Source organism: Nicotiana tomentosiformis, chromosome 1 (assembly GCF_000390325.3).
Source record: "Nicotiana tomentosiformis chromosome 1, ASM39032v3, whole genome shotgun sequence".
In the NCBI taxonomy this organism is placed as follows: domain Eukaryota; kingdom Viridiplantae; phylum Streptophyta; class Magnoliopsida; order Solanales; family Solanaceae; genus Nicotiana; species Nicotiana tomentosiformis.
Window position 1 is genome coordinate 12,127,113 of NC_090812.1, and position 14,447 is coordinate 12,141,559.

The window sequence follows — 14,447 nt, forward strand, 5'->3', positions numbered from 1 at the left end:
AAATTTTAATTTTTTTTTATAAATAAAATACATTTCCAAACACAACTTCAACTTTTAAAAATTCTGTTTTCAAATTTCAACTAAACAAAATGTGTTAGTTTATAGACCTCAAGCAAGTGGCCATGAAAATTTATAAGTAAGGTAAAAAAAACTAGTCTAGTTTATGAAGGGAGACAACGGGGAGCAAAGAACATGTTCTGTCAGTTACTTTTTTCGATTGGTAGCTCTCCTGTGGCCTTGGGGAGAAAAAAGGCGAATTGTCACGTAGGGAAGAATTAACCCTAGAGAATATCACCACATTTTGTGTTGTATATTTTCTTTTCCTTTTTCCTTTCTGTAGTGCACTGAATCAGTAGATTTTAAGGACTGATTCCATAGAAGATTAGGGAACAGATACTCAAAAAAAAAAAGAGTAAATAGCCAGAGAATATGGCAATTATATGGTGGGCAAAAAAATGATTATGTGTACTCCGTTGGTGTGGCAACATGGAGGCAGAAAGGTCATATCTTTCCTTTCTTGAAAGATTCTTGTGTGGCACTGCTTTGTGGAATAATAATGGAGAAGTTTTAGTGGTGGTTATTGAGACAATGGAGAAAGGAAAGAGATTTAATTATATGCTTTGGTGGTGGACATGACATGGTGAAAGAAATAGAGGTTAGTATATGCTCAATGCATTTGTATCTTTTCTCCGGTATAATAACTCACAACAACAACCCAGTATAATTCCACACGTAAAATCTGGGAAGGGTAGTATATATGCAGATCTTACCTCTATCTCTAAGAAGACAAGTTATTTTCTATGGTATCAGATAAAAAATAAAAATAAAAGAGAATCAATTTAATTTACTAAGTTTAATTTAAGTGGTTATATAAGTTATTATTTTGTTTTTTTAGATTAATAAATCATATTTGATATGAAAAGTTATATATCACATTGTTGTTGGTGAAGTTATTGTGATAGTGTGAAAATTCATATTATTTATATTATCGGTGCTTATAACATATACTCATAACGAATCGATCAAGAAGGACACTCAAAATCAATAAAGTGCAATTTGTTTGATAAGACTTCTTATATTTCTAATTTTTGTATGATCAATCAAAATTTTCCATCTAAATTTCTTTGGCGTTGCCAAAGATGCCATGTAAAAGTTGTATTAAGAATACATATTTAAGAATTGCCTCTAAAATGTCCCATCCATCAAAAGTTCTCATCCTATGTGGTATAATTAAGAATATTAACTCGTAGAGACTAGTAAGGAGAATAAAATATCGTCCCACCACTAGAGATCGTACCTAATATGGATTGTTTTAAAGGTTATTTCCATTCCCAATCTATATTTAATAGGTACTTCACATGAACATCAATTGAGATTTGGAATCAATTCCATATTCAAATCCACTGGAATTTTCAAGTATCAATATCATCTTTTTAGATTGAAAATGACTTAAAGAGTGAATTTGGCATTTCTTTTTCTTTTTTTCTTTTAAGGGAGAGCATTAAAAAAGTCTTGATGCAATGGTAAAAAATATCATACGTTTAGGAGTCATGGATTTAAGTCACGAAAACAATCTCATAAAAGCAATTGACCCAAGTGTAAAACTCTTTTATCCTATCCTATGCATAGGAGGAGTTTTGTAATATATTGCCTTTTTAATATAAAATAAAAAAGTTGAGGGAGGGGAGGGGTTAGATTAGGGCACAAGGATTAGATGTTAATCCAATGAGAGGATTGTTACTTAAAGCTAGAATTAGTATAGAAACCAAAGGACAATCTTTAGTACCTACAAGGAGCTAGCATTAATAGCTTTAATTAACTCATGATTTATGGACAAAAGGGGAGTACTAGATAAGACACTTTATGCAGATTGTCCTCAAGAAAGACCATTGAAATTGGATTCCATCAACTTTTGCTTCAATTGCATGGATTATTTTCTCCAATTTGCTGATATATGCTTCCTAAATCTTAAGCTTCAAACTTCAAACCCTACGTTACACAGGTATCCTATCTCCTTTAGTACTCGAATACAGCTGGAACTCATATTAATTGGTGCTACTGTTTATTATAATAATGTATTCATAATTATTTTCCTTTTGGGGATATCCTATGTTCATTGGTCTTTCATGTGAGTTGTGACTATTGTTGTTTGTGTCACCTGGTTTATTACTACATAATTTCCTGTTGTCCTAAGTCTATTAATATCAATACATCTGATGCATGTACTTTTATCATAGACTAAGGGTTCTTTTGGTACGTTGGATAAATAAAAATAAATTTGGGATAAAAATTTAGTATCATCTTATTCCTTGTTTGAATACTAATTCTGGGATAACAAATTTAGTTTCGTCTTATCTTTTGTTTGGATACTAATCCTGGGATATGTTATCCCAGAATTAAAAATAGTATCGAAATAACTTAAATTTACCAGAGGGTGGCAGTGCCGGCTATGGCTGTCCAACGGGACGGGACGTTCCGGTCCCGTCCCGCGTCCCGTCCCGTCCTGTCCCACTTAATTTTAAACGGGATGGCCCCATGTTAAACGGGACACAGGATGGGACGGGATGGCCATTTCGTCCCGTTTATCCCGTCCCATTTCGTCCCGTTTCGTCCCGTCCCGTCCCGCCTATCCCGTCTGTCCCGTCCCGCACGTCCCATCCGTCCCGTCCCACCTGTCCCGTCCCGTCCCGCGTCCCTTTTTTTTAATAATTATAGTCGTTCAACGGCTATAATTGCAAAAATAGCCGTTCCCAACGGCCAAAAAGGGCCATATTTGGCCCCCACTCCCACCAAAACACCCCCTACCCTCAAACTTTTAATATAATCCCTAAGTTTATTAAATTACACTTTGGCCCTATTTTCTACTATAAATACCCCAATCCTTCTTCATTTCTTCCCACAAAAATAAATTATTCTCTCTCAAATCCCTTTCATTCTATCTATATTATTCTCTCAATTTTCTCGCAATCAAGTGATAAGTTTCAAGTATTTGGACAAATATTTGGAGTAACTTTCAAGTTTCAAATTAATTTATCATTTATTTGGAGCAATAGTTTGGGCAATTTCTTCAAGTTTCAATATTTAATCACGGTGCACTCGTTCCATCTCTTAATTTTAATATATATTTTTTGCGCATTATTTTAGTGCTTAATTTTGTGTTTACTTTACGTGTTCTATTTTCGTATTTCATTTGTGTTTTTAATTTTTGTGTTAACTTTTTAAATTTAATTTCGTATTTAAATTATGGCACCTAAAAATGTATTTGGCGTATTTAAAAAAACTAGTAAAAAAAGTAGTAAAGGTGAAAGTAGTAGTAATCCTAATCCTAGTCCTAATCCTAGCCCTTCTCCTATAATTAGAAAACATATAGATGAAATGAATCATGTTGATGAAACTTTATTTTCCCACCCCCCCCGCATGTTATAATATTAATTTCGGAGAACAACTACATCATGAAACTTTACAAAGACAATTTGGCAAGGATATTTTTATTGAGGACGGAGAAAATGAGGATGAAGAAAATGAGGAAGAAGAATTAGATGAAACACCCACTAGTCCCGCAACACAAGCTCCAACTCAGAGTCAATCTCGATCTGGAGCTTTACCCCCTGTACCTCCTGTAAGGGGTAAGCCTAAGGGTGAACGTCCCAAAACATCACTTGTATGAAAATTTTTTAAACATGATAAAGTCAATCAACGTGCTACATGTAAAATATGTAAGCAACGATTTGTGCACACCAAAAGTGGTGGGGCAAGGGGTTTATCTAGGCATTTAGGTAAGGACCACAAAGCTTTATGGATACAAGCTAAAATAGAAGCCGGGCAAATACCGGATCCTAGCACTGGTACTAGCACTCCTAGTATATCTGGCGGGGGTTCTAATTTTTTACAATAACAGCTTGACCCTACTTCTGGTACGATTTTACGCCCATATAACAAAGATAGAGATCGTGAGAACTTAGCAAAAATGGTAGCTGTATGTGGCTTACCTTTTACTTTTTCTTCTCACCCTGCTTTTGTTCATTATATACAAGAAACTTATAATCCTTCTTTTCAAGATTTTCCTAAGACTACAGTTAGAAATGATGTTTTTAAATTTCAAACCGAATATCTTCAGTATATTTGTTGTGTATTTTTTCACTTAGATTGTAAAGTGTCTATCACATCTAATATAGGTCGTAGTCCTAATGGTTGTGATTATTTAACTATTACATGTCCTTGGGTTGATCATCACTTGAACATGCAAAAACGTATTATTGGTTATAAATTTATTAATTCAAAACACACTGGAGCATATATTGCAACTACTGTTCTACAAATACTTGATTTTTATGGACTCATTGATAAAGTTTTAACTATCACCTTAGATAATGCTTCTGCTAACCCAACTGCAGCAACTAGCTTAAGAACTAGATTTTGTCCAATTAATCCGGTAATTTTTCATGTTAGATGTGCATGCCATATTTTTAACTTGGTTGTAAAAGATGGTATTAATTTATTTTCTGATTCTTGTAGTAAAGTACAACATGCTTGCGGCTATATTTTTCGGGCTAATAAAGCGAGTAGAATTCGTGAATTTGCTCAACAATGTGCTAGTGCTAACCTTTCATATAGAAAAGTTCCAAAAGATGTTTGTACTAGGTGGAATTCTACTTATGAAATACTTAAAGTTGCTTATGATTATCGGGTGCCTATACAAAAGGTATTTAATATGCATAATGGTATCCTCGCTGATCAAATTGTTGATTCTGATTGGGATCAGATCAAAGAGCTTACTAAATTTTTAGAAAGATTTTATTATGCTACAAAATAATTTTTTGGTATATATTATCCTACTATTACACAAATATTATGGTATATTTGTGGAATTTCTGTTGTATTTGGTAAGTATAAAACTAATCCAACTTATGCACCAGCCATTAATGAAATAATTACAAAATTTAAAAAGTATTTTTCCCCTATTCCCCAAGTTTATTTAATTTCTACTATACTTAACCCATCTTTAAAATTAAGAGGTGCAAAGGGACTTGTTCGTAAAATTTATGAGAATTTAGCAATTCAAGAAAATGAACAACCATCTCTCGAAGAATGCCAAGCAAACATATATTCTTATGTTAGATCAATATTTGATAAATATAAATCTATGAAAACAACAGGTGGTGAAACTGCTCCTTCTACTTCTAAGTCTAGAGTAGAAGTTCTATGGGAAGATATGGATGATATAACAGGTTTTGATTCCTCTATTGATGATGAACTTGATTCTTATCTTAATCAAGGATTGGAAAGTATTAAAGACGAAGAAGGCAACGAACAACTTTTGGCATGGTGGAGGGAGCGTGGCAAGGCTTTTCCAACACTTTGCATAATGACCCGAGATATCCTTGCTATTCAAGTATCATCAGTAGCATCGGAGAGTACTTTTAGCGCGGCAAGATTTCAAATCGGAGATCATAGACATTCATTAGCGGATGATAGCCTAGAGATTTCCGTATTATTCAGAGATTGGATTAATTCAGAAAGAAGAAATCTTGGTTTTGAAAAATTAACCACTAGGGAAGAAGAAGAAGAATACAATGAGATACTTAGCACTGGGAGCGATGACGGCATGGAACTCATGGAACATCAATCAACATTGCCAATTCCAGAATAATGTCCGAGAAAAATTATAGATAAGTTACAATGAAGTTATATAGGAGCTTACAAATATTAGTATGATAATTTTTTATTGGCTACTAAGAGACCTAGTTCAAAGTTCAAACAGAACCCTTCCTAGAAGGTGGATGCATAGATTAGGTGCTCTTCAAAAGAATTATATTTGTATGTGAGATTTGAAAGTTCTATTAATAAAATAAAAGGCTCTAAGCGTTGAATTTGTTTTATGAATTCTCTTACACTCTTACTTAGTTACTTAATGGATTCAAATTATATTAAATAAATTATAACTCTATTATATATTTATAATTGCTTTTTGTTTTAATATTTTATAATTCTTTACTTAGTTTCCTAATTTTTATTTAATTTTTAAATTTATTAAATAAGTCAAAAAACTAGATGTTGCAAACTTTAAAAACTTAGTCATTGCCAAAAGAATATCCGTTGTCAAACTCAATGCTTAAATAATTTTTTTAAAAATGGCACTTAAGGCCCGCGAACCCGTCCCGTCCCATCTCGTTTGTTAGCGGGACGGGATGGGCCTACCGTCCGTCCCGTCCCGTTTGTTAGCGGGACGGGATGGGCCTACCGTTTCGTCCCGTTTGTCCCATCCTATTTCGTCCCGTCCCGCCACCGTCCTGGCTAAATATCGTCCCGTCCTGTCCCGTCCCGTTAATTTTATCCCGTCCCGTCCCGTTGGACAGCCATAGTGCCGGCCCAAGGGTGAAGCTGCTAAAACAGCTGCTTTGAACCTCATAACTAATGGGGCTCAAAATTTTCCTAATAAGTTATATATTAATTTATTTTTCGAGGAATATTTAGTGTTTTAAATGAGAGAGTACAGATTTTTATGGTAAAAAAGTAAGATTAAATTATTGATCATAAATTAAAAAAATATATCTTTTTGGGAATCACTTTCTAGACCATAAATTGAGAAAGAATTCGATTATTAATTCATAACTCAGAAAAAAGTTTCAACTTTAATACAATCCCACAACGTGCCCTTGATAATTTTTTAGCATACAATAAAAACTTAAATTAGAAAGTCTCAAGAGAAATTAAATGGATTAGATAAAATTATTAATAACTTTGCATAAGAAAAACTAGAAATATAGAATTTAAATAACATTACATATGAATTTTTGTTCTCTTATATATATAAAAAAATAAGGCAACTCTTTGAAGTTTCGCTTTAGGCCTCCATGTTTATTGAGCCGTTCCCGGAGGGTGGAATAGTATTTCAGGATAAGTTATCCCAGAATAAAGCAATAAAAATACAATCACAAGATTAATACAACATACTAAATTGTCAATAAAAAATAATATCAGAATAACTAATCTCAATATAACTAATCCCAATATAATTAATCTCAGTATAACTGATCTCAACATAACAAGTCTTCCAAACAAACAACCCTTTTAAGTTTTATATGTATTCATACCAACAGTAAGCCGAAATTTGTCTGAGTTGTGTCAATCTATAGTCACCATTCAGCTTGAAAGTAGGTTATTGTCTAGGATTGTGATTTTTTTAAGCTTTACTTCATGTACTAAATTGGTATATACACTTTGTATTATCTTCAATTGATGTGGCCATATTGTAATTTGTATGTATACAAGTGCGGATGTACATTACGAGTTACGAGTTTGACATAATCCAATATTTTTGACACAGATTTTGTGTTTGTATTAAGAAGTCTGCAGTATCATACAAAGAAGAGGACTTCACCCCACCCTCAACTGTTGCTACTTAATTCATAATTTCATATCCTCTTTCAACTTTTTGGTGGTCTAGAAAGTACGAACCATTTACCATACTGAAGTGTTTCCTAAAAGAAGTACAGGCCCAACCCTTCTTTTTTCTCGTTTCGTCCTTCCCTAACCCTTAAAGCCAGGAACACAAACCCACATTAAACTCTCAAGATTTTCCGTATGATTTTCTCCCTACCCCTCCTACGGCTTAGTACTACTCCCAAACCAAAAACTTTATGTCCATCCACGTGCCTTGTTTTCAATTCCTACTTTATCTCTTCTTTTGTCTAAATATTTGCAACACCTTCTAACTAGCATGGATGAAATTTCTACTAATTAACTAGCAAATCTTATAAAGTAGTAAAATTATCAACTAACATGGATGAAATTCTAGACAAGACTAAGGAGGTCTAGAGTTATGATTTCCCCAATTGTCGGAATCCTTTCCGCTACGTTTCCTATAAATTTGCCTAAGTCGTCTGTACCGATCATGAGTACTCTAACTCTTGTAACTCTTTCCCGAGTAATTACTACAATTTACTAGACATATTCTCCCGAATTATGCTAGCTGTCATTAAGTACAGCTCACTCAGATCGCACCAAGGTTTCGTTATCCCTAATCCCACCTTTAAACCTTCTGTATTGATCCTTCATATACGTTTAGGAGTGATGTTGTTCAACAACTACCTAAATATGCACTCTCCCGAGTAATACATACTAAATAGGCACAACTAATTGAGGGCCCTTTAATCAACCACAAGAATAATATAGTTGAACAAATAGAGAAAATACTACGGCAAATCTATATTAACGTAACAAGAAAATCATCCCCCAATAGGTTCCATCAAAACCCTAGATAACAAATTAGCTATTCATAATAGTATGCATAACTACAAAACTAGAATTCATAACCAATAATGAAAATAGGAATAAGAAAGTGAAAAACTCGTAGAAGAATTCTCTGCCTTGCTCCTAGTGTGTTCTTTCCTCCTTAGGTCGAATCCCCGGTCTAATGTCGGTCTCTCTGTCCAATCTCGGTCTGTCCCTCCAAAGTGGCATTTTTAGGTCTATTTATATGTGTAAAAAAAAATCTAAACGTGTAGGTCAGGTCCTAGTCAAACCAGGAGACGAAATAAGCCTTCAAAACTCGGATTGGACCTGGCCCCAGGCCTGGCGTCGCTAGCCTAACGCCTGGTTCAGCCTGGCTTTTGGATGGCCTCGCCAGGCTAAAGCCTGGTTAAGCTGGCCTTTGCCTGGCCTTGCCAGGTCTCTCATTTTCACTGTTCTCGAGCACACTTTCAACGTTTAAATATCCCTTTTGCTCTACTTTCATCTCCAATTCACCTACACATAAAATAGGCTCTATTATGCGCAAATAAAGTATAATTTATCATTAAAGCATGTAAAATGCAAGGCATATAATGTACGAAACTATGAAATTATAGCCACACATCAATACTCATTTCTTAAACATTGCTCGTCCTCGAGCAATCAAACTACACTTATAGATACGACCTTTTAAAGCAATTCTCCTAACTCATTACACCAAAAATTTTTAAAATAGTTTAAGCACACAAGTGTGACATCCTCGCCTCAAGATTCGGCTCACAAATACCATGCCTTATTCACAATTTACTTACTTACTCTAACATGGATGTCAACAACATTACCTTTCCTTTATGAATCATGTGCCCTCACCCAATCAAAGAGCTTAGTTTCACAAACAATGAATTTTAAGAACATAGGAACTCAAGATAGACAAAATTCACTCGCTCTCAGAAATAACATTCGTATGCCACAAATGATGCACCATAGGCTTGCCCGTAGTGTAATACTCTACTAATCGAGTTCATTCAGTCTAAGATCAAGTAGGACTTTCATTGGTTGTAATGTAGGCCGCGTGTCGGGTAGGATACATTTGGATATGAGTGGCTATACCTCCCTTAAGCACTTTAATACATATACTTTAATACACATCCCATACTTATGCCAAACCAAATATTCCACCTTCACTTCAATTTATATTACCCCATATTTCTTTAAGCACAAGTATATCACTAGCCACAATCATCAAGACTTATTTTTCATTTTTTTTTCAAGTGGCTTCAATTGACAACTCTTTTTTTTTCGTAATGCACCTTTCTCTTTATTTCAATTGTTCCACTCAAAAGCCAATCCACCACCCCACACTTTGAATTTTTTATAATTTCTCACAATTCAAGTGCTCATGAGAGGTTACAAGGTTCAAATATATGGTCGGTTAAAATAAAGAAGTACGGCTTGTAATGTGGTTACCAAAGAAACATGATTATATGATCAACGGGGTTAACTACGATACATAACATTTAGGTGGGTAAACTTTATATATCTGGCTTAACAAAGAAATACCTATATCACTTCATAGACTGAACAATACTACTATTTCTCTTCGCACACACACGTGGAAAGTTCTAGACATCAAATACAATGCATAGAATACATACAAAATGTCACACAGACATGACACATCATTCACTCAGGATTTGTTTCATCGCGACACTCGAGTCAAAGCAGTTAAGCAAAATTAAGAATCTACGATTTCAAGTACTTATGCGAGAGTCAAAAACTGAGCCTAAGCGTCACAACCATAGTACTAACTATTCTCAAGGCATAACAAAGTCAAGAGATATCGCTGCAATTCAATTCATCTCACACTAGCTCCTACTCCTAAAAAAATAAAACTAACTACACCCAGTTCAAACGAAACCCTTAAAAAAGAACCGCGGCATAAAGAAAAATCAAGGAGAAATTACTACACTACCTACAGAGAAAATCATTTTTTTAAGACTTTAATCCCTCAAGAAAAAAATTAATTAATTAAACTAACACAACTAAAATAGCATAGAACCACTCAGACAATCTCCTCACCCCACACTTAAAATTGTGCATTGTCCCCGATGCACATCATAACTAATAAAAGGGTAAAAAAAATTCCCTGGTAGGCCAAAGGCCGAAGCAATAGCAACTCGTGGGGTACTCAGACTTCTCCTAGGCTTGGTCCTTCGTGCGGGTACCTCACACTTAGTTCCAACCATCTGGTTTGTTGTTGCATCCTTCCAATAGCTTTGCTTTTCATGCTCCTAGAAAATCAAAAATCAACACTACAAAAATAATAATAAAAAATAAAATAAAGCAATAAAGCAGGGTTTCCTCCCAACAAGCGCTTGATTTAACGTCGCGCCACGACGCGAATCACTTTCTGCCTCCAATTTGAACTTATAAATTGGACCCCAAGTTTTGATTCTGCTTTATGATCATGCTCCTGGGGTGGTGGAATGAATCTGACTGGCCCAATAAAACAATGTAATATTATGCACTTCTTGGCCTTTAGATGAGATGTGTATTCCCGACTTTCTAGCAAGAAGAATTTCAGAATGTAGGCACCTTGTTGCTCATTCCTTGACTCATCAAGTGGCTCGGATGACTCTATTTCTATATCATCATCTAAACACAATGTGAAAAAAATGCTTGAAATGTAGACCAATTCGCTCAACTACATGAACATTGCGACTGTCTACATCCTCAACACTAATGACACTAGAGTCAACTAAATATGTATCATCAATATCCTTGCTTGACTCTAGTATCTCTTCTACAACATCGGCATCCTCAAATTCTAGTTTGATTAATTGTTGGTGTTCTATTATGGACCCCTCTATTGGTAGCTCAATTTTTGCATCTAATTCACGCTCTTCTTGGATACTATTCACAATATTGGCTTGTTGAGCATTAAGATCTTCAACCAGTTGACTCACTTGAACTTTTATGCTGTGAATAGTTTCCTCTTGCCTTTCTATCTGCAACTGTCTTTTACTATTTTGTTCCACAAGGCACTTTAACATATCATATTGTTCCACAAGGCACTTTTGCATATTCTTGATCTCTTTCAGGTCATCATCCCTGGGTTTTTTGTTCCTATTAACTTCACAAGAAAAAGAAGAACCATCAAAGTAAGGGGTTGGGGGAACATAAGAAATATAAGCACAACCATAAAAGTGACCATCTTGACCACCACACATTTCACACATATTCCACACATAAGATTGAGTTGGTGCACATAACTCGCTCTCGGAAATATTTTGATAATTTTGCCAAGGGTGGTTTCCTCCACTATATGCATAAGGAGGATCAAAAGTAGAATTACCAACATCAAAACTCACATAATTCCAAGATGCCATATTTTTAAAATTAACAAGTAAAACAAAAATTAAAAAATCAAATACAAGAAAGCAAAAATAAAAGTTCAAACTTGCAACCTAGCAATATATACACCCACAGCTAAACCGTTAGTTCCCCGGCAACGGCGCCAAAATTTGATCACGCCCAACTATGCCTTATAAAAGGACTAAGCGGTCGTTGCAAATATAATCCTGTTTACAAGTTCGGAGTCGAATCCCACAGAGAACTAAGGCTTAGCTATAGCTGTTCAATATTGCAAAGAAACACAAGTTCGAATAATTTTCTAGTTATAAAGACTTGATTTTTATTTCTACTAATTAACTAGCAAATATTATAAATTAGTAAAATTATCAACTAACATCGATAAAATTCTAGACAAGACTATGGAGGTCTAGAGTTATGATTTCCCCAATTGTCGGAATCCTTTCCGCTACGTTTCCTATAAATTTGCCTAAGTCTTCTCTACCGATCATGAGTACTCTAACTGTCGTAACTTTTTTCCGAGTAATTACCACAATTTGCTAGACATATTCTCCCGAATTACGCTAGCTGTCATTAAGTATAACTCACTCAGATCGCACCAAGGTTTCGTTATCCCTAATCCCACCTTTAACCTTCCGTATTGATCCCTCATATACGTTTAGGAGTGATGTTGTTCAACAACTACCTAAATATGCACTCTCTCCCGAGTAATACATACTAAATAGGCACAGGTAATTGAGGGCCCTTCAATCAACCACAAGAATAATATAGTTGAACAAATAGAGAAAATACTACGGCAAATCTATATTAACGTAACAAGAAAATTATCCTCCAATAGGTTCCATCAAAACCCTAGATAACAAATTAGCTATTCATAATAGCATGCATAACTACAATACTAGAATTCATAACCAATAATGAAATAGGAAGAAGTAAGTGAAAAACTCATAGAAGAATTCTCCGCCTTGCTCCTAGTGTGTTATTTCCTCAGGTCGAATCCCCGGTCTAATGTCGGTCTCTCTGTCCAATCTCCGTCTGTCCCTCCAAAATGATATTTTTAGGTCTATTTATATGTGTAGGAAAAAATCTAAACATGTAGGTCAAGTCCTAGTCAAACTAGGAGATGAAATAAGCCTTCAAAACTCGGATTGGACCAGGCCCCAGACCTGGCATCGCCAGCCTAATGCCTGGTTCAGCCTGGCTTTTGGATGGCCTCGCAGGCTAAAGCCTGGTTAAGCTGGCCTTTGCCTGGCCTTGCCAGGCTAAAGCCTGGTTAAGCTGGCATTTGCCTGGCCTTGCCAAGTCTCTCCTTTTCACTGTTCTCGAGCACACTTTCAACGTTTAAGTATCCCTTTTGCTCTACTTTCATCTCCAATTCACCTACACATAAAATAGACTCCATTATGCGCAAATAAAGTGTAATTTATCATTAAAGCATGTAAAATGCAAGGCGCATAATGTACGAAATTATGGAATTATAGTCACACATCAGTAAACTAAAGGGTCATTTGCTACAATGAATAACCAAAAATAATTCTCGGATAAAAGTTTAGTACCAACTTATTCTATATTTGGTTATTAATTCGGAATAAGTTATTTCAAGATTAAAAATAGTATCGGGATAATTTATACCTGTCACATAGTGGAATAATAATCTCAGGATAAGTTATTTCAAGATACGTTATTCTAGGACAAAACAGTAAAATTGACAATCTTAAGATTAATAGTATAACTTATCAAATAGTTAATAAGAAATAATACCAGTATAATCTATTCCATCATAACTAATCTCAGCATAATTTGTGTCCAAACCAAACGACCCCCGATAGTTCTTGTAACATTTAAAAAGAAGAAATAATTTAAATATTAATCCACTAAACCGTTTAAATTAACAATTTCCTCTCGTTCATTTACAATTCATCTATGTTAAATCAAGTCCCAAGCTAAGCAAACATAGGGTAGTAATTTAATGGTTTGAGATGCCTGGGAGATGATTTTAACCGCAACTTGAAAACGACAACCAAAAACTTAAAAGGGAAAAGGCGAGATTAGCAAGAACAAGATTTTAGTATTTAGCAGATAAGGCCTGTAAATACATACGAGGTCTAGGATTAAGGACTAACAAAAATTGATGTGAAATCTACCTTAATTCCATTTACATTAGCTGTAGTTAGCCGCAGTTGTTACCTCCAATGATAAATAAAGCAATTTAGTTGCACGTTATTTTCTGAAAAGAAATGTATCATTTCAAAATATCACATCACAGTATCACACACCAGTCTTTCATTAATTTTAATTTTCTGGGCTTTAGGCGGCCACTATATGAAAATCACATACCCAACTTGTAGCGTGTTTGGCCGAACTTCTAAAATCTGCTTATTTTGAGAAATGTTTTTCTCAAAAGTGTTTTTCAAAACAAATTGCTTTTAGTGAAAATTAGTTTGTGTTTGGCTAATTAATTTAAAAAATATTTTTGAGCAGTAATTAGTGTTTGGCCAAGCTTTTAAAAACTGCTTATAAGTGTATTTTCTCAAAAGTGTCAGAAAAGTGCTTTTGGAGAGAAGTTATATTTTTCTGTTTATCAAAAACTGTTTCTGCTTCTCCTCAAAAAAATTACTTTTTTCCTTCTAAAAGCTTGACCAAACATCTTAATTTTTTGCCAAAAACTCTTTTGGCAAAAAAAAAAAAAAAAGCTTTTGACCCAAAAAAAAAGCTTGCCCAAACAAGCTATTGTTCTGATTTTCTTTTAATAGGGCCACTAAGGGGATGAAACACTATAGGAGTTCTTAGTCGCAAACTCAAATTTATGCACCCATGTTATCCATTAAAAATGTATTGAATAA

At 34.6% G+C, this 14,447-nt stretch overlaps 1 long non-coding RNA gene across 1 annotated transcript; it reads left to right on the forward strand.

Moving 5' to 3' along the window:
- The first annotated feature begins 340 nt into the window (after positions 1-340).
- On the forward strand, positions 341-5,313 carry LOC138893329 (uncharacterized). Its single transcript, XR_011408615.1, has 2 exons — positions 341-655; positions 5,277-5,313. It is a non-coding gene; the product is annotated as an uncharacterized lncRNA (long non-coding RNA).
- Positions 5,314-14,447: the final 9,134 nt, after the last annotated feature.